At 47.9% G+C, this 23,997-nt stretch overlaps 1 protein-coding gene and 1 pseudogene across 1 annotated transcript in view; both read right to left on the bottom strand.

Annotated features, from left to right (window-relative positions):
• LOC125444625 overlaps positions 1–17,528 on the bottom strand; it is a 22,591-nt pseudogene extending 5,063 nt beyond the window's left edge.
• Positions 17,529–22,823: 5,295 nt separating this feature from the next.
• GUCY2D (guanylate cyclase 2D, retinal) overlaps positions 22,824–23,997 on the bottom strand; it is a 54,060-nt gene continuing 52,886 nt past the window's right edge. The window contains 1 exon segment of the mRNA XM_048517135.1: positions 22,824–23,180. The gene's annotated coding sequence lies outside the window, so the exon portion shown is untranslated.

Raw genomic sequence — 23,997 nt, forward strand, 5'->3', positions numbered from 1 at the left:
TGGGCTACGCCACTGTTTGAATCCCACCACCATGGGAACCTGTTACTAAGCACCCCATTGAGATCCCATCTTTTGAACTTTGCTAAACTATATTAAGGCAACATAGCAATCGAGGCAGGTGTACAACAGGTAAAGACCAAAGTAATTACACCAAGGCGTACTTATACTCACAAAATGAGTAATATTTAAACCAATAATAAATTGAAATGCAATTCTGTCTTTGCTTTCTCAGTAACAACTCAAAAACTAGGACAAAGAGGCTGAGAGACAGCTTCTGCTCTAAGAGCTGCGGCTATGCTAAACTCCACGGCTTCGTGTTGATGTGTTTGGGGCTGTGTAGGGATGGGTGGAGGGAGGGGAAAGTGAGGATGGGGTATGAGTCTGAAATTGTGTGCATCGAGGAACGCTGCTGTAAATTTCGTTGTGCGTGCACAATGACAATAAAAATGCTTATCTTATCTAAAATATTATTAATATAGTTCAACAGGTAAGCATGTCGGCTATTGGGCTATAAAACCTCCGGATCTGGTTTTTATTTCGATGATTCCTTTTCAAGCCGTTATAATTCATGCAAGGTTTTCTTTCTTTCTCCTCTAAGAGTAAACCCATTTTCTTAAATATTGCCCAATTTTCACTCCAAAAGGCTCTTCTTACTATAGTCCTTAAACGGCAGACACTGGCATCAAGATCCATTATTAAACTATATTAAGGTGCACTAACCAGCGTGGAGTTGGTACTCCAGATGTTATGGACTACAATTCCCATCAGCCCCTGCCATCGTGATCAGGGGCTGATGGGAATTGTAGTCCATGAACATTTGGAGCACCATAAGTTGGCCATCCTTGCCTTAATGCAATCTTTCCCAAAACTTCACAGCAAAGATTTGAGAAAAGTTGGGGGAACCATAGCAATGAAAGCGCTACAATTGGCCATGCTGGCAGGGGCTGGTGGGAATTGTAGTCCATAACATCTGGAGTGCCAAAGGTTCGCCACCACATCCCACTCTGAGAGAAGACCGGGGTGTACCTGAGGTCTTTCGACTCAACAGCCCTTCTGTAAAGATCTCCTGGACCCAGCTCTGCAGTTCAGAATCTTCCCTTACGGAAGAATCGCTTTCATAATACAGGTCAACAATGCCGGAGACGAAGCTGCAGGGAAAAAGTAGACGTTTGTCAGGCCGGGGGGCCGGGGGGGCACAAACTTCAGCTGGTCTCTCACCCCGCAGAAAATACACACAAGGTCTCATCTGTTGCCGGCAACACCAGCAATATCCTTGCAAAAATAGTGTGGAAATGAGAGGAAATCTGTTGACAGATTTCAGATGCTGGACAGATCCGGGGAAGATTGGCCATAATAGTGTGTGGGACTTAGAATCATAGAGTTGGAAGAGACCCCCAAAGGCCATCAAGTCCAACCCCCTGCAGTGCAATAGGTTTGTCCCAGTGAGACATGGAAGCCATGCCTGACCGAGCCCATGTGCAGATCTTGAGCTACTGAGAAGAAAGATCCATAGTTGATCCAAGAAGAAGAATAGCTGAAGAAGAAGAAGAAGAAGAAGAAGAAGAAGAAGAAGAAGAAGAAGAAGAAGAAGAAGAAGAAGAAGAAGAAGAAGAAGCTACAGCAGCAGCAGACAGCTATAGCCAGCTAGCCATAGCTAGCCATAGCCAGAAGAAGAAGAAGAAGAAGAAGAAGAAGAAGAAGAAGAAGAAGAAAGAAAGAAGCAGCAGCAGCAGAAATACATACAGCAGCAGAGGAAGCCAGAAGAAGAAGAAGCCAGAAGAAGAGAAGCAGCAGCCAGAAGAGAAGAGAAGAAGAAGAAGAAGAAGAAGGAAGAAGAAGAAGAAGAAGAAGAAGAAGAAGAAGAAGAAGGAAGAAGACAGAAGATGAAGAAGCAGAAGCAGAAGAAGCAGAAGAAGAAGCAGAAGAAGAAGAAGCAACAGAAGCAGAAGAAGAAGAAGAAGAAGAAGAAGAAGAAGAAGAAGAAGAAGAAGAAGAAGAACAAGAAGAAGAAGAAGACACAGAGGAAGAGAAGAAGAAGAGAAGAGAAGAGAAGCCACAAGAAGAAGAAGAAGAAGAAGAAGAAGAGACAGAAGCAGAAGCAGAAGCATAATCAGAAGAAGAAGAAGAAGAAGAAGAAGAAGAATACAGCCACAGCAGAGGAAGCAGAAGAGACAGAGCAGAAGGAAGCAGAAGCAGAAGCAGAAGCAGAAGAAGCTGTAGCAGAAGAAGAAGAAGAAGGAGAAGCAAGAAGGCAGCAGCAGCTAGGAAGAGAAGACAGAAGAAGCAGAAGCAGAAGCAGAAGCAGAACAAGAACAAGCAGAAGCAGAAGCAGAAGAAGAAGAAGAAGAAGAAGAAGAAGAAGAAGAAGAAGAAGAAGAAGAAGAAGAAGAAGAAGAAGAAGAAGAAGAAGAAGAAGAAGAAGAAGAAGAAGAAGAAGAAGAAGAAGAAGAAGAAGAAGCAGCAGCAGAGGAAGCAGAAGAAGCAGAAGAAGCAGAAGCAGAAGCAGAAGCAGAAGCAGAAGCAGAAGAAGAAGAAGAAGAAGAAGAAGAAGAAGAAGAAGAAGAAGAAGAAGAAGAAGAAGAAGAAGAAGAAGAAGCAGAGGAAGGAAAGGAAGGAAGCAGGAAGGAAAAAGAAGAAGAAGAAAGAAGAAGAAGAAGAAGAAGAAGAAGAAGAAGAAGAAGCAGAAGAAGGAAGAAAGGAAGCAGGAAGGAAGAAGAAGAAGAAGAAGAAGAAGAAGAAGAAGAAGAAGAAGAAAGAAGTGCAGCAGTGGAAGTAGTAGGAAGTGAAGAAGAAGAAGAAGAAGAAGAAGAAGAAGAAGAAGAAGAAGAAGAAGAAGAAGAAGAAGAAGAAGAAGAAGAAGAAGAAGAAGAAGAAGAAGAAGAAGAAGAAGAAGAAGCAGAAGAAGAAGAAGAAGAAGAAGAAGAAGAAGAAGAAGAAGAAGAAGAAGAAGAAGAAGAAGAAGCAGAAGCAGAAGAAGAAGAAGAAGAAGAAGAAGAAGAAGAAGAAGAAGAAGAAGAAGCAGCAGCAGCAGCAGCAGAGGAAGCAGAAGAAGAAGAGGAGGAGGAGGAGGAGGAGGAGTTTGGATTTATATCCCCTCCTGCAGGAGACTCAAAGGGGCTTTGTCCTCCCCCCCCCCCACAACAAACACCCTGTGAGGTGGGTGGGGCTGAGAGAGCTCCGAGAAGCTGTAACTAGCCCAAGGTCACCCAGCTGGCGTGTGTGAGAGTGCCCAGGCTAATCTGAATTCCCCAGATAAGCTTCCACAGCTCAGGCGGCAGAGCTGGGAATCAAACCCGGTTCCTCCAGATTAGATACACCAGCTCTTAACCTCCTACGCCACTGCTGCTCCTTACCTCCCTTTCTCCTTGGGGAACAGGGAGAGCTGGAGTCAAGCGCGTCGGGTCGGACTGTTTCGTCATCCCAGTTCACGTTCTTTCTGATGACAAAACGTGTGTTTCCCTCCCTAAGCGCCATGTACTCCCTTGGGAGGTCTTCCCACCCAAACACTAAATCCACCTGCTCAGTTTCGACCCCACCCTAGTGCCAAGTTTCTGCGCTCTAGACACAACTCACCTTGAAGTGGTTCTGAGGTTTGGATTGACAGACATATGGAGACAGGTTCTATGGCCTGGACGAAAAGGCACCAGAGCAGTTGCTAATATGTTGCAGCAAATCCCCCCCCCCCCCCACACACACACACACACATGGGAGAGTGAGGGATCCAAAAGCGGTGTTCTAAGCATGCGTCCCCGAGAGTAGGCGTCACTAATTATGTGTGTGCCGAGAGGGGGTTACTAATGGGTGATTTTGCCATGTGATTTTTGCTCTAGTTACTCCCTCCCTCTCTAGTAGCAAACGCAGAACTTGAAGCAGTCCAGCCAGTAGGAAATGCAATCGGTGCAGCAAGGTGCCTGCTCCTGTGTGCATCTGTTTCAAGCTTCGGCTTCAAGGACTGGCGCATGTGAGCGGCCAAGTGCCCTGCTACAGCCCCCCCGCCTCTCGAATGCTCCGCGGCCATGCCCCCGACATGCCCCGCCCAGCCCCATTGGCGCTACGCCACCGTTTGAATCCCACCACCATGGGAACCTGTTACTAAAATGTTTGGATCCCACCACTGCCCACATGTAAACCAAGACCGCTAGAAAAGTCCAGCCTGAAGGCCCTGTCCCAGCCGCCGAGCTCCAAGGCCAGGGAAACAGACAAGCAGCACCCACAATGGCATCCTGACACTTAGCATCCAACATATGTTTGCTGCCACCCCCCTGCAGCCGCACCCCCTCCCCGCCTGACCTTTCCACAGCCTCCCAGATCTTGAAGCCGTCGTCCCTGTAGTAGTAATTGGGCACGGAGGCCACGCCACGAGATTCCAGATCCTCCGGCAGGCAGAGCGAGGAGTAAGTCAAGTCTTCCGTGCCCTTCTGCAGAAGTTTCGCCAGGCCTTCGTAACCAGTCCCGGTTGCCTGGAAGAGGAACAGAAAGGGCACCGTCATTACCACCACCCCTGCAAGGAGAAACGGGTGCCAGGCCAAAGGCCGGTCTGCTCACCGTGTCAAAGACGCCGCCCTTGTTGATGAGTCTCTCCCGGGCCAGCGTGTTGATGTGAAGGGTGAAGCGAGTGTGGGGGATCAACAGCTGGAAAAGATTGGGAAGGCAAAGAAGGTGCAGTGGTTAAGAGCACGTGGATTCTAATCTGGAGAACCAGGTTCGATTCCCTGCTCCTCCACCTGAGTGGTGGAGGATTACCTGGTGAACCAGATGTGTTTCCACACTCCTATGACTTTGGATTTATACCCCACCATTCTAAGCATAAGCATAAGCATTTTATTGTCATTGTGCACGCACAACGAAATTTACAGCAGCATTCCTCGATGCACACAATTTCAGACTCATACCCCATCCTCACTTTCCCCTCCCTCCACCCATCCCTACACAGCCCCAAACACATCAACATGAAGCCAACGGAGTTCAGCATCGCCACAGCTCTAGAGTAGAAGCTGTCTCTAAGCCTCTTTGTCCCTAGTTTTGATAGCCCTCAGTATCGCCTTGGCCGGATGGTCACAGTTCAATAAGAGAGTGTGCTGGACGAGGCGGGTCTCTCAGAATATTTTGGGCTTTCTTTAGGCTTCGGGAATTATAGAGTTCTTCCAAGGAGGGGAGAGGACAGCCGATAATCCTTTGTGCAGTAGTATCACCCCTCTTTGAGTTGCCTTCCCTATCTGGCCACTGTGCAAATTGGAGAACCATACAGCAGATGGTGGAGGTTAAGACCCCTATAGTGCCATGGTAAAAATGTTTTGCAAGACACCTGTGTGAGTTTTCCATGACATTCAGTTGTTGTTTCCTTAAAAGTCTCAGATAGTACATTTTCTCCCGTAAGGAGACTCAAGGTGGCTTACAAGTTCCTTTCCCTTCCTCTCCTCACCTTGTGAGGTAGGTGGGGCTGAGAGAGTTCAGAGAGAACTGTGACTGGACCAAGGTAACCCAGCAGGAGTGTGGGAACACATTTGGTTCACCAGATAAGCCTCCGCCACTCAGGTGGAGCAGTGGGGAATCGAACCTGGTTCTCCAGATTAGAATCCACCAGCTCTTAACCACTACACCACTCTGTCTCTCAGTAATGCCACGTGCTCCTTGTTACATCCCTCCCCAAGCTCAGCCTCACCTTGTAGAGTGGGTGGCACATGGGCAGCTGGCGGAGGGTGGCCAGGGTGAAGACTTCGGCCAACAGGTGTGTACGGAGCAGGTGGGTGAGTGCCTGGTGAACGTGGGATCAGTCTGCATTGGCAAAGCACCCAGGTTTCCTTGGTCTGTGGATCCATGGTCCCATTCAGAGTCAGTGGGCAAGAAGCATGGGGAGCCGTCCTAAGTCAAGGGTCTGGCCTGGCAGCTATGAGAAAGGGGGGGCGGGGAGACAGCAGCAGGCAAGATCTGGAATGAATTGAGATGGCACATGGGCCACAAATGCACTTGTTATGTACAGGGATGCGACCTTCCTTATGGCAGGGCTTATGTTACATGGCAAGCGACCAACACACCCCACTTTGGGTCCTGGTTGTGGACTTTGTGGAAGCCTCTGGACTGGCCACTGTGCAAAAAAAAAGGATGCTAAGCTAAATGGGTCCAATCTAAACTGGGCCTTCTTATGCTCTTTTGGTCATGCTGCTCCCTATCATTCATCCATCCATCCATCCATCCATCCATCCATCCATCCATCCATCCATCCATCCATCCATCCATCCATCCATCTATCTATAATCCCTCTCTCCCTCTCTCCCTCCATCTATCTATCTATCTATCTATCTATCTATCTATCTATCTATCTATCTATCTATCTATCTATCTATCTATCTATCTATCTATCTATCTATCTATCTATCTATCTATCTATCTATCCATCTATCCATCTATCCATCTATCCATCCATCCATCTATCTATCCATCTTCCATCTTCCATCTTCCATCTATCCATCTATCCTCCATCTATCCTCCATCTATCTTCCATCTATCTTCCATTCATCCATCCATCTATCCATCTATCTATAATCCCTCCCTCCCTCCCTCCCTCCATCCATCCATCCATCCATCCATCCATCCATCTATCCATTATCCATCTATCCATCTATCCATCCATCCATCTATCTATCTATCCATCCATCTATCCATCTATCCATCCATCTATCTATCCATCTATCCATCTATCCATCTATCCATCCATCCATCTATCTATCTATCCATCCATCCATCTATCTATCCATTATCCATCTATCCATCTATCCATCCATCTATCTATCCATTATCCATCTATCCATCTATCCATCTATCCATCTATCCATCTATCCATCCATCTATCTCTGTCTGTCTGTCTGTCTGTTCAACTTGTTATACCACCCACCCCCAAAGGGCTCTGGGAGGTGTACAGAAGATAAAACGATTAAAATCACAATCTAATAATTAAAACAGTATTAATTTAAATACAGCATCAACAAAAACAGGGGGGGGACCCCTAACATTAGATGGCAACTTGAAAGAAAACCTCATGGTGCTCAATGGTGATAGTATGTGTGTGTGGGTGGGGGGGGGATGGCATGGGAGGCAATCAGCGACTGACCGCCCCCCAAAAAGCCCCGTGGAACAGCTCCATTTTACAGACCCTACAGAACTGTCCAAGGTCCTGCAGGACTCTGATGGCTGGAGGGAGAGCGTTCCACCAGGAAGGGGCCAAGGCAGCGAAGGCCCTGGCCCAGGTAGAGGCCAGCCTCATCATTGAGGGGCCGAGGACCACCAGCAGATTTGCCTCCGCAGATCACAGAGGCTGAGTCGGGTCATATGGGGCGAGACAGTCCCTAAGATATGAGGGCCCCAGGCCACGAACCTCATAAACTGCGGCATTAGCCAGGGCCACCCAGAGGGAGGGCTGCGGCCACCAGGGGCTCCCATGATCCTGGGGTCACAGCTTCCTTCCTCACCCCACCCACACACTTTGCAAGGCAAGCCCACTCCTCTTTTGCAGCCCCCAAACCTTTTACCTGAATGGCGAGAGGCAGCAGCTGCTTCCGGGGCGAGAGGTGCAGCAGGCAGAGAGGGGACGCGATGTATTGCTGCTCGCCGTTATTGAGGCCTGCAGGGACCCCCTCAAGGATCTGGTAGTCGGCCATGAAAATGGTTCCTTTCTGCAAAGGAAGAGTGCCGAGACGTCAGACAACCGGGGGGGGGGGGGGGATGGGGAAGAAGAAGAAAGAAGAAGAGTTTGGATTTCTATCCCCCCTTTCTCTCCTGCAGGAGACTCAAAGGGGCTGACAATCTCCTTGCCCTTCCCCCCTCACAACAAACACCCTGTGAGGTGGGTGGGGCTGAGAGAGCTCCGAGAAGCTGTGACTAGCCCAAGGTCACACAATTAGGCTGGCAGTGTGTGGTGGAGTGGCACAGTTGCCAATCTGAATTCCTCAGATAAGCTCTCCACAGCCTCCAGGCCTGGCAGAGCTGGGAATCAAACCCCGTTCCTCTCCAGGAGAATTAGATATACGCAGCTCTTAACCTCCCTGACGCCACTGCTGCTCCAGGGCAGTGCGGAGTGCTTAAGAGCAGGGGTGCACTCTAATCACAGGGAGAACTGGGTTTGATTCCCCCGGTGTCTCTGCCACTCTCTGGAAGAACTTTGGAGGCCTTTCATCTGGGGAAACCAAGATTAGCTTCATGGCACCTCCAACACACACCAGTTTTTTTCATAGAGCTTCCTCTCTAGCCCCCCACCCATTTCCCCTACAGGGGTGTTTATTGGGGGAGGGGGGGAAGGAAAGGAGATTGTCAGCCCCTTTGAGTCTCCTTACAGGAGAGAAAAGTGGGTTATGAATCCAAACTGTTCTTCCTCCTCCTCCAGCGCCACGGCATTTCCCCCATGGTGGCATAATGGGTTTTTTAAAAAAAACTCCGCCCCTCCGCCTGGCTTCTGACCTCCAGCTCTTTCTCTAGCGTGGTGCTGCTGCCCAGGGTGGTGGTCACCATCTCTTGCGTCACAGGGAACTTGGCCGGGATCTCTGTGCATTTCTGGATCATCCGGGGGTTCACTCCATTTAGGAACTGGTACGCAAAGAACTCGTCGCTCTTCCAGTGTTCTGTGGTGTACTCTGGAACGGGGAATACCAAGACAAAGTTCTGACTATTTTCAGGGAGAAGAACTGGAGTGTGCGAACAAAAACCCTCCAATTCAACACACACATACACAGACACGCACACACACAGAATCTTAGCAATGGAAGTGGATTCAGGTAGGTTACATCAGTGGAACTAACTAACCATCATGATTCCATGGTCCTGTTTATAGCGTGTTCCATGTTGGAAAGTACGATTTCTACCTAGAATCATAGAGTTGGAAGAGACCCCAAGGGCCATCAAGTCCAACCCCCTGCAATGCAGGAACCTGTACTTGCTTGATCGTACTTTTCAGATAAACGGGGATGAAGCAGTGGGCGAACTTCCAGGGTAGCTCCTCACAAGGTTCCAGCAGGGCAGCCATCTTACCTGACAGAGGAGTCTTATGGAACAAGAAGACCTGCTTGATGTCCTCCAACTTCTTCCAGGACTCTTGGCTATCAGAAAACCCCTTCAGTTTCAGTTCAACTTGCCTGAGAATTCCCAAACAGGGCAAAAATCAGACCTCAGATTTTTGCCGGATAAGCCCTGCTTAGCACTTGCATGGGAGACCCCAAGATAGTCTAGGGCAGGGGTGTCCAAATCTGGCGCTTCAGATGTTCATGGACTACAATTCCCATCGGCCCCTGCTGGCACTTCAGATGTAGAATTCCCATCGGCCCATCTGGTGCCTCAGATGTTCATGGACTACAATTCCCATCGACCCCTGCTGGCGCTTCAGATGTACAATTCCCATCGGCCCATCTGGTGCCTCAGATGTTCATGGGCTACAATTCCCATCGGCCCCAGCTGCACTTCAGATGTACAATTCCCATCGGCCCATCTGGCGCTTCTGATGTTCATGGACTACAATTCCCATCAGCCCCTGCTGGCGCTTCAGATATACAATTCCCATCGACCCATCTGGCGCCTCAGATGTTCATGGACTACAATTCCCATCAGCCCCTGCTGGCGCTTCAGATATACAATTCCCATCGACCCATTTGGCACCTCAGATGTTCATGGACTACAATTCCCATTGGCCCCTACTGGCACTTCCAGTATGCGCTACAATTCCTCATCGCCCCCTGCTGGTTTCTCTTTCAGATACATACGAAAGAGATCTCCTCTTACTTCAGTGAGCCTTAGCATTTGGTGCCTCAGATGCTCATGGACTACAATTCCCATCGGCCCCTGCTGGCACTTCAGATGTACAATTCCCATCGGCCCCTGCTGGCTCTTCAGATATACAATTCCCATCGACCCATTTGGTGCCTCAGATGCTCATGGACTACAATTCCCATCAGCCCCTGCTGGCACTTCAGATGTACAATTCCCATCGGCCCCTGCTGGCACTTCAGATATACAATTCCCATCGACCCATTTGGTGCCTCAGATGCTCATGGACTACATTTCCCATCGGCCCCTGATGGCGCTTCAGATGTTCACAGACTACAATTCCTATCAGCCCCTGCTGACATGGCCAATTGGGGATTGTAGTCCATGAACATCTGTAGTCCATGGACATCTGAAGCACCAGAGTTGGACACCTCTGGTCTAGGGTCACTATGTAAAGGTAGGTGTTGGCAGAACCCCTCTGAACATCTCCTCCCATAAAACCCTACAGCGTCCCTATAAATTGCCTACGACTTGATGGCACTGTTCACCCCCTCTGTATATAAATAACTGGATAAATACACATACAGGCTCTGCCAGGACTTCTAGCCAAGAACCCCCAGTGGCTTCCACCCCACCCATTCCCAGCTCTCACCCCCAAAACTCCTTTGCTCCTTCGTGCTCCTTTTTGTCCATCACTCACCTGGCCTTGGCCCGTGCCTTAAACACCGAGGACTTGACAAAAGAAAACTTGATATCTGTGTCCAGTTCTTGGACAGAGTCAACATCCAGGCAGCGGGGGGTGCCTTCAAATGAAGTCTTCCACCTGTCAGATGAAAAGAAATGACCTCGGGAGGCCCCCAACCCCAAAGCTCGTACGAACATACGAACAGTATCCTGCTCCACGCAGTAGACAGGCACAGGGGCTGAGGGCTTCTCCTAATGTTGCCTTCTGGCACTGGGATTCAGAGGTTTGCTACCAATAAATATGGAGGCTTCCTTCAGTCACCATGGCTAATAGGCACAGATGGGCCTCTCCTCCATGAATTTGTCTCACTTCCTTCTCCTGGAGGGTGAAGCCCAGAAACCCCTTCAACAGCCAAGCGGCAACCATGCCTGTGGCTATCAGAAGACCTACTCACCCATAGTCCTCCTGTCTCCTTCTCAGCTGTTCTTCTCTATGTGTTTGGAGTGAAGGAAGCAAGTCCATAGCAACCGTTTTCGCTGCAGGGATAGATGTGAAAATGGTTCATCTAGCAATGAAGCTCAGTTCGGATCCAGGTATTCCCTGGTTGAAACCAACTCACTAGCCCCTTAGCTTATGGTCTATTGTAACATGATCTGAGCAAAGAAGCTCTTGGAAGACTTCCTGTGACCGTGGCAGGGAAACGTCAGACCATCTTCAGGAGATGAGCCTCAAGTTGACTCATCACCTTTTGATGCCATACTAACAAGTTTGGTCAGTGAACCAGAGCCAGTGAGTGTATGTTTTTAGTGAGTTGGGCTTGGATCTACAAGGAGAAGAAGAGTTTGGATTTATACCCCCCCCCCCGATGAGGAGGAGGAGGAGGAGGAGGAGGAGGAGGAGGAGGAGGAGGAGGAGGAGAAGAAGAAGAAGAAGAAGAAGAAGAAGAAGAAGAAGAAGAAGAAGAAGAAGAAGGTGAAGAAGGTGAAGAAGGTGAAGAAGGTGAAGAAGGTGAAGAAGAAGAAGGTGAAGAAGGAGAAGAAGAAGATGAAGAAGAAGAAGGTGAAGAAGAAGAAGAAGAAGAAGAAGAAGAAGAAGAAGAAGAAGAAGAAGAAGAAGAAGAAGAAGAAGAAGAAGAAGAAGAAGAAGAAGAAGAAGAAGTTTGGATTTATATTCCTCCTTTTCTCTCCCACAAGGAGATCCAAGGCGGCTTACAATCTCCTTTCCCTTCCTTTCCCCACAACAGACACCTTGTGAGGCAGGTGAGGCTGAGAGAGTCCAGAGAGAACTGTGACTAGCCCAAGGTCACCCAGCAGGAATGTAGGAGTGCAGAAACACATCTGGTTCACCAGATAAGCCTCTGCCACTCAGGTTTCATGTGTAGGAGCAGGGAAACAAATCCAGTTCACCAGACAAGAGCCTGCCGTTCATCTGGGGAAATCAAACCCAGTTCTCCAGATTAGAATCCAGTGCTCTTAACCACTCTACTACTTTGGGTCGAAAGGCAGCTTAACAACCTTTGAAATAAATAAAAACAATCCACTAGGTTAGCCCTAAGAGATTTGAACGGCACTAAAAATCAGTTGAAGGGTTTTTTTCTAGGGAAAGCGGCCGTAGATAATATTTCCATTAAAAAGGTGCAACCGGAAGAATTTACAGCACCTAACGCCAAGGACTGGAGACATTTTTGAAAAGAGCAGTGGCTGGTGTTCACCACATCAACGAGCTGGGAAAGACTGGACCATTTTCCAGTAAACGTTGTCAAATCAGTGACACATCAATGAATAAAGAAAATGAGAACTTGAGGATCGCCTCTTTTCTAGTAAGGAAGGAAGGGCGAAATATCGGCCTCAGAGGAGTCTCACTTACCTGTCCCCTCCCTGAGTTTGAGTTCCTCTTCGCCTTCAAGCCACTGGTAGCACGGGAACGTGTAGGCTTGGCCCTCCGGGGAGATCACCTGGACATATTTACAGTACCACCTGGTGGAAATGAGGCCCAGCAAAGGTTTCTTCTGGAGGTGGAGGAGCAAAATCTCGCCCAGGTCTTGCTCGCAAGTTACTTCATATTTATTTTCCTGAAATGGAAGAATTGGAGGATCAGACGTCATCATCAGTTGAAGGGTGGTTGAGAGCCTGAATCTCAGAGGCCCCTTCCGCACACGCAAAATAATGCGTTTTCAAACCACTTTCACAACTGCTTGCAAGTGGATTTTGCTATTCCGCACAGCTTCAGAGAGCACTGAAAGCAGCTTGAAAGTGCATTATTCTGCATGTGCGGAATGAGCCTGAGTTTGCTACAGAATCAGGATGATTGAAGGATTGGAGCACCTTCCTTATGAGGAGAGGCTGCAGCGTTTGGGACTCTTTAGTTTGGAGAGGAGACGTCTGAGGGGGGATATGATTGAAGTCCACAAAATTATGCATGGGGTAGAAAATGTTGACAGAGAGAAATTTTTCTCTCTTTCTCACAATACTAGAACCAGGGGGCATTCATTGAAAATGCTGGGGGGAAGAATTAGGACTAATAAAAGGAAACACTTCACGCAACGTGTGATTGGTGTTTGGAATATCCTGCCACAGGAGGTGGTGATGGCCACTAACCTGGATAGCTTTAAAAAGGGCTTGGACAGATTTATGGAGGAGAAGTCGATCTATGGCTCCCAATCTTGATCCTCCTTGATCAGAGATTGCAAATGCCTTAGCAGACCAGGTGCTCAGGAGCAGCAGCAGCAGAAGGCCATTGCTTTCACCTCCTGCACATGATCTCCCAAAGGCACCTGGTGGGACACTGTGAGTAACAGAGAGCTGGACTAGATGGACTCTGGTCTGATCCAGCAGGCTAGTTCTTATGTTCTTATGTTCACATTGGCTTCAAGCTGGGCAGTCCAACCCTCTGCGATGCAGGAACGCGTAATCAAAGCACTCCTGACAGATGGCCATCCAACCTCTCTTGAAAAACCTCCAAAGAAGGAGACTCCACCACACTCTGAGGTAGGGCATTCCACAGTCGAACAGCCCTGACTGTCAGGGAGTGTTTCCTGATGTTTAGGTGGAATCTCTTTCCCTTCACCTTGAACCCATTACTCCATGTATGGAAACACATCTGGTTCACCAGATAAGTCTCCCGCTCATGCCGAGGAGCGGGGAATCAAACCCGGTTCTCCAGATTAGGATACACCTGCTCTTAACCACTACACCATGCTGGCTCTCAGGCAGACCAGCTTTCCGGAGAGTTGGCCTACCAGCAGTTGAAAGGAATGAGTAGGCCTGACCACCACAGAACTGGTCTTCCAAGATGGGGATGAGGGGAAGGGTGTTCCTCAATTTCAGTGCATGTGTAACCCCCATGCTCAGAATGGGTTGACCCAGTAAGGGGTGGAGACTCAAAGCAGCAAGAGGCTGCAGCAGACCTCATGTAGTTGGAGGAGACAAGGCTACCAGACTCGGACCTTGGTTGTATAAGCCCTTAACACCTTGTTAAGGTAAACTACAATGTTGTTGGGAACTACTGGGAAGGTAGTTGTTTATTTTCGCTATGTTGTAAATGTTGGAGTTTATTGTTTCAGGGTTTCTTTTTGTGGTTGTAATGGGTGAGAGTTCTCCTGGAAACCTTCACCATGTTGCATCCTGTTCATCAAGCCCTTGGAGCCTTCAGGAGCCAACCCACTTGCAAAGAAGAATTGGACTTGGCAGTATCAGTAGACTGTAAAGATAAGGACTTGAAAATGCAACCTGAACAGGACCTTGAAATGTGATGTGAAATGTTGATGTTATATGTTATGTGTTAAGAAAGTAAACCATTTTGTTTTTTAAAAATTGTTGTTGCAAACTCATTCCAGGTTCTGCCCCACAGAACCCACAGTTAGAGGTTACACATGCCCTGGGCACTATTTTTTGTAGCTGCATCCCTGACAGTGGGGCATTATGCCTTACTGAGGTCGCCCCCCCCCCTCCCTAAACCTTGGCCTTCCCAGACCCTACCCCACAACTTCTAGCAATTTCCCAGCTTGGGTTTGGTGAGGATAAAGTATACACTCTTCATAGGGGAAGTTCTCAGGAAGACGGGTTTCTGTAGAACAAAATGCAGGTGAAATGCCACTCGCGGTGGAAAAGTACAAGCAGAAAGGAAGGAAACGTTTCACAACCTATTCCCGCTTTGCACAAATTCTGTGTCCCACCCACCCAGCCCCCACCCAGCCAATAGGAAACGGCCAGGCAGTGGTGGGATTCAAATAATTTAACAACCGGTTCCGGTGGTGGGATTCAAATAATTTAACAACTGGTTGTTTACAAGCACCGTTTGAACAACCGGTTCTGTCCAAGTGGTGCGAACCAGCTGAATCCCACTACTGGACCAGTAAAGCAGGAAAAGGCACGGGCAGAATCACAGGAAACCTCCAGGAATGTCCAAACTCCGAACTGACAACCCTGGGAGGAGTGATTTTTGCACCACGCCCAAATCTGTTGTGCACATTTGTGTAAAATGTGCCATTTGGCCTTTCAGAGGTTTCTTTATTGTTTTGAGTCCAATATGTCACTGCGGCAGCTCTGGAGATTTGTGCATCTAAAATTTTCTGTAATAAATGTCTCGGCCACCTCTCTTGAGACTCACACATCTCAAATCTGTGTGTGTGTGTGTGTGTGTGTGTGTGTGAGAGAGAGAGAGAGAGAGAGAGAGTGAGTGTGTGTGTGTGTGTGTTTGTGTGTGTTTGTGTGTGTGTGTGTGATTCTGAGTAGGAAAACAGCCAGTGGGGAAAGGGCCCCAAAGCCGCCTCTTCCCAAATTTGTCCCACACATTTGTCATTTGCCTTTTAAGATGTTTTCTCTGTTGACTGGCTCCAAAATGCCTTTGCCGCCTCTCTGGAGATTTGCCTCAGCCAAGAAACAATGTGAAAATAATAAAATCATGCAAACAAACCACTGTGGAAATGATCAACATTACAGCCAGCCATTAAAAGCCAACAACAGCCTCAGGGTCGCAAAACAACACTGAGCCACAGAAGAAGAAGAGTTGGGATTTATATCCCCCCTTTCTCTCCTGTAAGGAGACTCAAAGGGGCTGACAAACTCCTTTCCCTCCCCCACCCCACAACAAACACCCTGTGAGCAATGGTGGGATCCACAAATTTTAGTAACAGGTTCCCATGGTGGTGGGATTCAAACTGTGGCTTAGCCCCAATGGGGCTGGGCGGGGGACGACAGGACCGTGACCGGGCATTCCGGGGGCGGGGCATTCCGGGGCGGGGCTGTGGCAAGGACGCAGCCACTGCGCCGGTCCTTGGGCGGGAAACGAATGCACGCAGGCGCAGGCTGCCACGCACACCAGTGCACCTCCTGCTAGACTGCTTCAAGTTCTGCGCGCTACTGCTGAGAGGAGGGGCGTAACTAAGGCAAAAATCATGTGACAAAATCACCCATTAGTCACCCCCTCTCGGCACACACAAATAATTAGTAACCTGCTCTCGGGAACCTGTGAGAACCTGCTGGATCCCACCTCTGCCTGTGAGGTGGGTGGGGCTGAGAGAATTCCACAAAAAGAAGAGTTTGGATTTATAGCCTGCTTTTCTCAACTGTTAGGAGTCTCGAAGCAGCTTATACGCTCCTTCCTTTCCCCTCCCCACAACAGACACCTTGTGAGGTAGGTGGGGCTGAGAGAGTTCTGAGAGAACTGTGACTGCCTTAATGTGGATGAGCAGGGAATCAAACCGGTTCTCCAGATCGGAGTCCATTTCTCTTAACCCTAAACAGATGCTTTAAATAAATAAAATAGATGATATGTTAAATGCGATTTGGGGTGAGGTTTTTCAGAGTCTTCAAATGTTCTCAGAGTATTTTTTTAAGCACATAAACTTTTTATCATCAAAAGCAAACAATTTTCACGCAGATGTCATGATTTCATAGTCAGAACACCACCATCACGTAACAGTCAGAAAACAAAGTACGGAAGAACCCACTGAAGAAGAGAAGAAGAAGAGTTTGGATTTATATCCCCCCTTTCTCTCCAGCAGGAGACTCAAAGGGGCTGTCAATCTCCTTGCCCTTCCCCCCTCACAACAAACACCCTGTGAGGTAGGTGGGGCTGAGAGAGCTCCGAGAAGCTGTGACTAGCCCAAGGTCACCCAGCTGGCGTGTGTGGGAGTGTACAGGCTAATCTGAATTCCCCAGATAAGCCTCCACAGCTCAAGAGGCAGAGCTGGGAATCAAACCCGGTTCCTCCAGATTAGATATACGAGCTCTTAACCTCCTACAAAGCTGAAATGGATAAATACAACTCAATTGACAAAATGCTCTTGTGTTATGCTGAGGGAAATCTTAAAAGTCCATGCTCAGAATCAGCGTCATTTGGGAGTCGGTCACGGCTATATCTTTTCCAGTTAAACTAAGATGCCGCCAGCTAGAAACTATCATGCCAAAGTGTTTTCATAGCACATGTCTGAACAGAAAAAGCTTCAGGCAATCTTGCACAACTACTTTACAAAGTGTTTATTTCAGAAACCTATACTAACACTGTTTGGGAACCAAAAGCCAATAACCCGTTCTTTCTTTTTCCCAATGCAGTTTGGCGCTCCTTCGAAAATGTTTTTTGGAAAGATTTCCATGCACGATTTTTACGGGAGGCGATGCACAATCAATAATTTATATTCTATCTTAAACCTTGTACTGGTGTACCTTTTACCTCAGGTTTTTTTTTTTAATTGTGTTATGATTATTGTTATGCCAAATCAAGGCTTATTGTTATTATTTTCATGCAATTGTCTAAGGAAGGGCAAGAGTTTTTTTTTTTCCAAAGAAAGCGTCTTCCCGGTCCCAAAAGGTTGCCCTTCCCTCCCGCCCCACACCTGTTGCAGCTTACCTTTGTATCAAGGAACTCGAAGGGGCTGCTGCCCAGCCTGGTTTTGGGGCTCACGCCTTTGGTGCCAGAAAAAGAGAAGTAAATTGGATTGAGGACACCCAAGTGCAATAAGTGGTCCATGGACACGTGGACAACGTAGGTGACCATCCTGGAGCCTGCGGAGAGGACAGTTGGGTGTCGTTTGTCTTGTCTTGCAAGGTTGCGGCTGGAAGAGGAAGCTGCAGTATGTCCCAACCAGCCTTCTCTCCTCTCGATGGGTTTTTGTAAAAGTGCAGATCAACATTGTTCGAACAGCCCAGCCCTCATTCAGCCCCACCCCAGAGGCAGGCTGAGACCCAGACAGACTCCAGAGGCTATGTGGGAACTCCGATTTGTGCCTGAGGCTGTTTTCTTCTTTCTCCAAGGGCCCTGCTGCAAGCAGGAAATCCACCCCAAACTGCCTGCCTGTAGGGGTATCAGCTTCCACGTGGGTACAAGAATTTGGCGGTTCGTGCCCCAGCAGCAGCACAAAGAATCTGCACTGAATATAGGCTCGCTTGTAATGCACCAGACACAACATCCAGGGAAAGGGTGTTATGATTGTATATTCATAAATCTGAAACTCAAGCAATAGGCGCCACCGTGCTTCAGTGACATTCATTGAATAATGGAATGCAGTTTCGGCTGCACGCTCAGTGTTACCCAACAACACACAATGGAGTAATAATGACCAAAAAAAGCCACAGAGATCGTCCGTCCTCTGCAGAGGTGGGATCCAGCCGGTTCTCACAGGTTCCCGAGAGTAGGTTACTAATTATTGGTGTGTGCCGAGAGGGGGTGACTAATTGGCGATTTTGCCATGTGATTTTTGCCTTAGTGACGCCCCTCCTCTCAGCAGTAGTGTGCAGAACTGGAAGCAGTCTAGCAGGAGGTGCACCGGCGTGAGTGGCAGCCTGCGCCTGCGTGCATTCGTTTCCCGCCCAAGAACCGGCGCAGCGGCTGCGTCCTTGCCACAGCCCCGCCCAGGAATGCCCTGCCCCGGAATGCCCGGCCATGCCCCCATCGTGCCCCGCCCAGCCCCATTGGCGCTACGCCACAGTTTGAATCCCACCACCATGGGAACCTGTTACTAAAATTTTTGGATCCCACCACTGGTCCTCTGGAAAAAACCCAACCTTGAATACAGACTTCAAAGGCTTGTGGTTATATCAGGTGAATATTACCGTAAAAAGTCACATAGCATAATTGTTTCAAGTACAGAAGAAGAGTTTGGATTTATACGCCACCTTTCTCTCTTGTAAGGAGACTCAAGGTGGCTTACAAGCTCCTTTCCCTTCCTCTCCCCACAACAGACACCTTGTGAGACAGGTGGGGCAGAGAGAGTTCAGAGAGAACTGTGACTAGCCCAAGGTCACCCAGCAGGAACGTAGGAGTGTGGAAACACATCTGGTTCACCAGACAAGCCTCTGCCACTCAGGTGGGGAATCAAACCCTGGTTCTCCAGATTACAATCCACCTGCTCTTAGCCACTACACCACATTGGCTTCAAGCTGGGCCGCAAATTTTGTTCTAAGCATCTTACGAGCCTGGAGGGATAGATGTTGCTTCCTTACAAAAAGGTAGGCCATGGCCAGTCAGCTTTAAGAGAAATTTGTGGTGTGAATAGCCCTTCCTCACACCTGACTTTACTAATGTTTTATGAGGTCTCAATGACATTTTATTTTACAGGACAGACAGACAGACAGACAGACACCCCTGCAGTCTCTAGCTTTGCCTTTTAATTAGATAGTCATATACAGTCATTTATGATCCAGCTGCATTGTAACGACGACTACTCCGATATGGTACAAAGAAGGAGACCGACCCGCCCTTTGCAATGTTACAGTGATTTAGAAATATGTACACAATTATACCTCCCCGATCCTGTTCCCACCCACAGATGCTACTGCTGCGCCCCCCTATTCCTGAGGTCTGCGGAAAAAAACAGCATTGCAAAAAATATACAAGTAAATAAAATACCGCATCGTTTTTCATAACAGCGCGAAGAACAAAAAGAAAAAGTACAATTTATACACAGTCTATGAAAATGATAGACAAATTCCGAGGCTAGCCAACCTCTGCCCAGTGAGATGACGACGGGCGGTCACCCCTGCCTGCCCCTTTAAAGAAGTATTTTTGTCTGGTGACAAATAGCGACCATCCCTTTAATGAAATATCGTTCTCTTTCTCTCCACGTATAGGTTGCTCTTTCAAATGTGCCACTTCGCTGCTGCCAGGAAGGCAGGTTTTGAAAGTAAATATTAAGCCAGCTTGCATTGTAGGTATTTAGCAAATCTTTGGCTCATTCCGCACATGCAGAATAATGCACTTTCAAACTGCTTTCAGTGCTCTTTGAAGCTTTGCGGAATGGCAAAATCCACTTGCAAACAGTTGTGAAAGTGGTTTGAAAACGCATTATTTTGTGTGTGCAGAAGGGGCCTTTGAGATTGTTAGTCAGAGTTTAAACCACCCCCCCCCCCAGACAGCCACTACTATCCACCCCTTCCAATTGTCACTGTAAATGTAACCAGTAAAACTGGCAATTACAGAGAAGATCAGAACAGCCCATCCCATTAAAAAGGACCGTTCACAAAATCAATTTTTTTAAAAAAATTGATTCGCAAACTTGGCAGCAGAATTTTAACCACCGTAAAAGAGACACACTTCTCTTCTGCGTAAGAGAGCAAAAAGGGAAAACCTCAAGATGAAACACAGGTTCATTGTAAAGTACTGGAATTCCGACCTCCCTACAGGGTAAATTCGGACATTCTGTAGAAGCACATTTAAAACGACCTTTGTGGTTTTGCCCCTAGAGAAAGAAGGTAGCTGCAAAGTGCTTGAAGTGGCATTTGTGAATTCGATCTAGGTTCATGGGTCTGCAACCTGAGGCTCTGGAGCCGCATGCGGCTCTTTCGTCCTTGCACTGCGGCCCCGTGTGGCTTGGGTCCTCTCAGCCTCCTTCGGAGAGTCGCCCTAAGGGTTAATGGGAAAGAGCCCCTGTTCCTAGAGAGGCCCGGCCCGAGACAGTCAAAAAGTATTTGCAGCTCCAAGTGTTTTCTTTTCCATGGAAAACAGGTCCAAATGGCTCTTTGGGTGTTAAAGGTAGCCGACCCCTGATTTAGGTTGTACCAGGTCATGTGGAAGTATTCTTCACCCTCTTTGGAATAATTACTTATTTCTCATTTGCACATCTATGCATATTCCATTAATTCAAGAGGGTATGATTCAATTAATGTACTTGTGCATAGTTTATTTAATCTGTTGTATAGCAGTCCTAACTGTCTAGGTCCAGTAAGTCTTTATTGGCATATGAAACAAACAATATTGCAGTCCTAACTGCTTTCTTGACCCAGGTGGCATTCAGAAACACAGCACTGGGGAAAGCACAAATTACACCTTTGTAGCCAACGTCCAAAGTTTATGGGTTTGATATTTTCACCACTAATTTTCCATTATGAAAAGGCTGCCTGGGGGACGGGGAGTATGTGGCAATTTGGAGTAGAGAATAAAACTTCAGGGAAAAGATAACGTCCCTCCCAGCTCTACTACCTCTCTACTATAAATCTCCCCTTCTCAAAGCAGTAACTTTTTTAAAAAACTGGCATCAAGTTCAAAGATACAAGCTAGTAATGGGTAGTGAACCAACTCCTGAAGAGAAAAGCTAATTTTTGACTGCCGTTTGATCAAGGCAACACTGCCTTCTAGCGACTGTCCCCGTGAACTGCATCCTCAAAAGAAGTGCTTTTATCCTTGCTCTCAAGTCGCAGGTTAATTATGGCGAAATCCCCACTGCCAATTAATCCCGTGATAGTTACCCTAAATATCCAGGTTTCATCGAAATCTCCCCGCTGCAGAACCAGCGAACACGGATGCATCACGAGTTTGTTTGGAACCTGCTTGAATGTGCACCTTAAAAAACAACAACACTGAAGCTAGATCCGAGGGGACTAATGGGAGGCGAATGTGGGTTTGTTTTCGCACCGTTGGGAGTGATGCGACGGCTCTCCAGCCAATCATAGCGCAGCGCAGCACGTGGTGGCGAACCTTTGGCACTCCAGATATTAAGGACTACAATTCCCGATGGGACTTGTAGTCCATAACATCTGGAGTGTCAAAGGTTCGCCACCACTGCGATAGACAATCAAAAGATAGGTGCTGACGTGCTGACGTGCTAACGTGTTGACGTGCTGACGCAAAAAAATACCCGCCCCAACCCGGCGAGACAGCCAATCAGGAAACAGCAGCCAACCCGACCGTGTGGTAGTGGGGGTGGTGACATTTTTAAAATCTGATGTCTTCACCAGAAACATGCTGCAGCGGGGAAGCTGAAACCGCGACGAAAAGGTGCAGTTTATTTTGAAACCTGGTTGTACCTAGATTTAATGTCTCAGTGGGGACTCGGCCAAATTTGGCAACCCTGTTGGGTTTCCAAGGCAAGAGATGTTCAGAAGTGCCTTGCCTGCTTCTTCATAGCGACCATACGCTTCCTCGATGGCCTTCCATCTAAGATGTAACAGGACAGACCCTCCCCAAATTTCATGCGCCAATGAGGTCAGTCTGAACTACCCAAGTTGGGGCAAAAGACAAGCAGAGATGGTTTGCCAACAGTTTCCTAGCAAGCAGCCATGAACTTCCCTGATGGTCTCCCATCCAAATACTAACCCAAACTGACCGCGCTTAGCTTCCCAGTTCTGATGAGATCAAGCTAGCCCGGGCCATCCAGGTCAGGGGACTTAAAATACATACGCAGTGCTCAGCTATGGGGTTCTCTCTGCACTGTTTCGTCCATTGTGATATCTCCAAGCGAATCCTGCCTTATCAGGCTCTCGAGCTCCCAAGCAGAGCTCCCATTTCTAATGCATACCAGTTCTCCAAGTGCAGAAAGAAAAGGGGATACCTCCCACTCGGTGGCCAGGCAGTGGCCCTCCATCCCGATGCTTACTGGGGTGGGGTGGGGGGAGAATTTCTTTCAGCCATATCATCACTACCCCTGAGAAACCACTCCCTTAAAAGTCAGGCCCAACAAACTGTTGAGCGTGTTTGGAGCTCCAGAAAACCACTCTGGGAGTGTAAACAACCCTTATTCAGTGAAGTTATAGTTCAAAGTATGAAGCCAAGTCTTTGATAAAGGGGAGAGCGTGAACAGCAATATTTGGACTGGTAATTCCCATCATGCACTCGGCTCTATGGTTGAAAGGTTAAATGGCCAAAACTATTATTCAGCTGCATTCTAGCTTCTGTGGGTTTCTTCCATCTTGGTCCATGTGACAAAACTTGGAGTAGCCAAGGTCCCAGCAGGAAATCGACCTTTCTTTCTTTCTTTCTTTCTTTCTTTCTTTCTTTCTTTCTTTCTTTCTTTCTTTCTTTCTTTCTTTCTTTCTTTCTTTCTTTCTTTCTTTCTTTCTTTCTTTCTTTTTCCTTTCTTTCTTTCTTTCTTTCTTTCTTTCACCTTCCCCTTTCTTTCTTTCTTTCTTTCTTTCTTTCTTTCTTTCTTTCTTTCTTTCTTTCTTTCTTTCACCTTCCCCTTTCTTTCTTTCTTTCTTTCTTTCTTTCTTTCTTTCTTTCTTTCTTTCTTTCTTTCTTTCTTTCTTTCTTTCTTTCTTTCTTTCTTTCTTTCTTTGGTTGCTTGGACAGTGAGCGGTGAGAAGTTCCATCGTCATACACCAGAACCAAAAAAAGAGCGGCAGAAAAGTTTGAGCCCGCTTTGATTCGTGCACGGTGGCGGTGGGCGAAGGAGGCTGGAGCAGCGCAAGCAGCCGGTCCTGATCCACCTTCTTTCCACAAGCTCCCTTCCGTCCACCGGCCTCCTCTGCGCATGAAGGGCTTCTCCAGGATGGGTCAGAACGCTCCAGAAGGCCGCCAGTATCAGCTGTTGTCTGCACTAGTGAAACAGGGGCAAGGAGGTTAGCTCTTGTCAAAAGCACCAGCGCCAAAATAGAAGAAGAAGAAGAAGAAGAAGAAGAAGAAGAAGAAGAAGAAGAAGAAGAAGAAGAAGAAGAAGAAGAAGAAGAGGAGGAGGAGGAGGAGGAGGAGGAGGAGGAGGAGGAGGAGGAGGAAGAGGAGGAGGAAGAGGAGGATTTATATCCCTCCTTTTCTCTCCCACAAGGAGACTCAAGGTGGCTTACAATCTCCTTTCTCTTCCTTTCCCCACAACAGACACCTTGTGAGGCAGGTGAGGCTGAGAGAGTCCAGAGAGAACTGTGACTAGCCCAAGGTCACCCAGTAGGAATGTAGGAGTGCAGAAACACATCTGGTTCACCAGATAAGCCTCTGCCACTCAGAAGAAGAAGAAGAAGAAGAAGAAGAAGAAGAAGAGGAGGAGGAGGAGGAGGAGGAGGAGGAGGAGGAGGAGGAGGAGGAGGAGGAGGAGGAGAACAAGAACAAGAAGAGGAGGAGGAGGAGTTTGGATTTATATCCCCCCTTTCTCTCCTGCAGGAGACTCAAAGGGGCTTACAATCTCCTTGCCCTTCCCTCCTCACAACAAACACCCTGTGAGGTGGGTGGGGCTGAGAAAGCTCAGAAGAACTGTGACTAGCCCAAGGTCACCCAGCTGGCGTGTGTGGGAGTGCCCAGGCTAATCTGAATTCCCCAGATAAGCCTCCACAGCTCAGGCAGCAGAGCTGGGAATCAAACCCGGTTCCTCCAGATTAGATACACGAGCTCTTGACCTCCTATGCCACTGCTGCTCCCTAAGGTGG

The sequence above is a fragment of the Sphaerodactylus townsendi genome, linkage group LG15 (assembly GCF_021028975.2).
Source record: "Sphaerodactylus townsendi isolate TG3544 linkage group LG15, MPM_Stown_v2.3, whole genome shotgun sequence".
Taxonomy (NCBI): domain Eukaryota; kingdom Metazoa; phylum Chordata; class Lepidosauria; order Squamata; family Sphaerodactylidae; genus Sphaerodactylus; species Sphaerodactylus townsendi.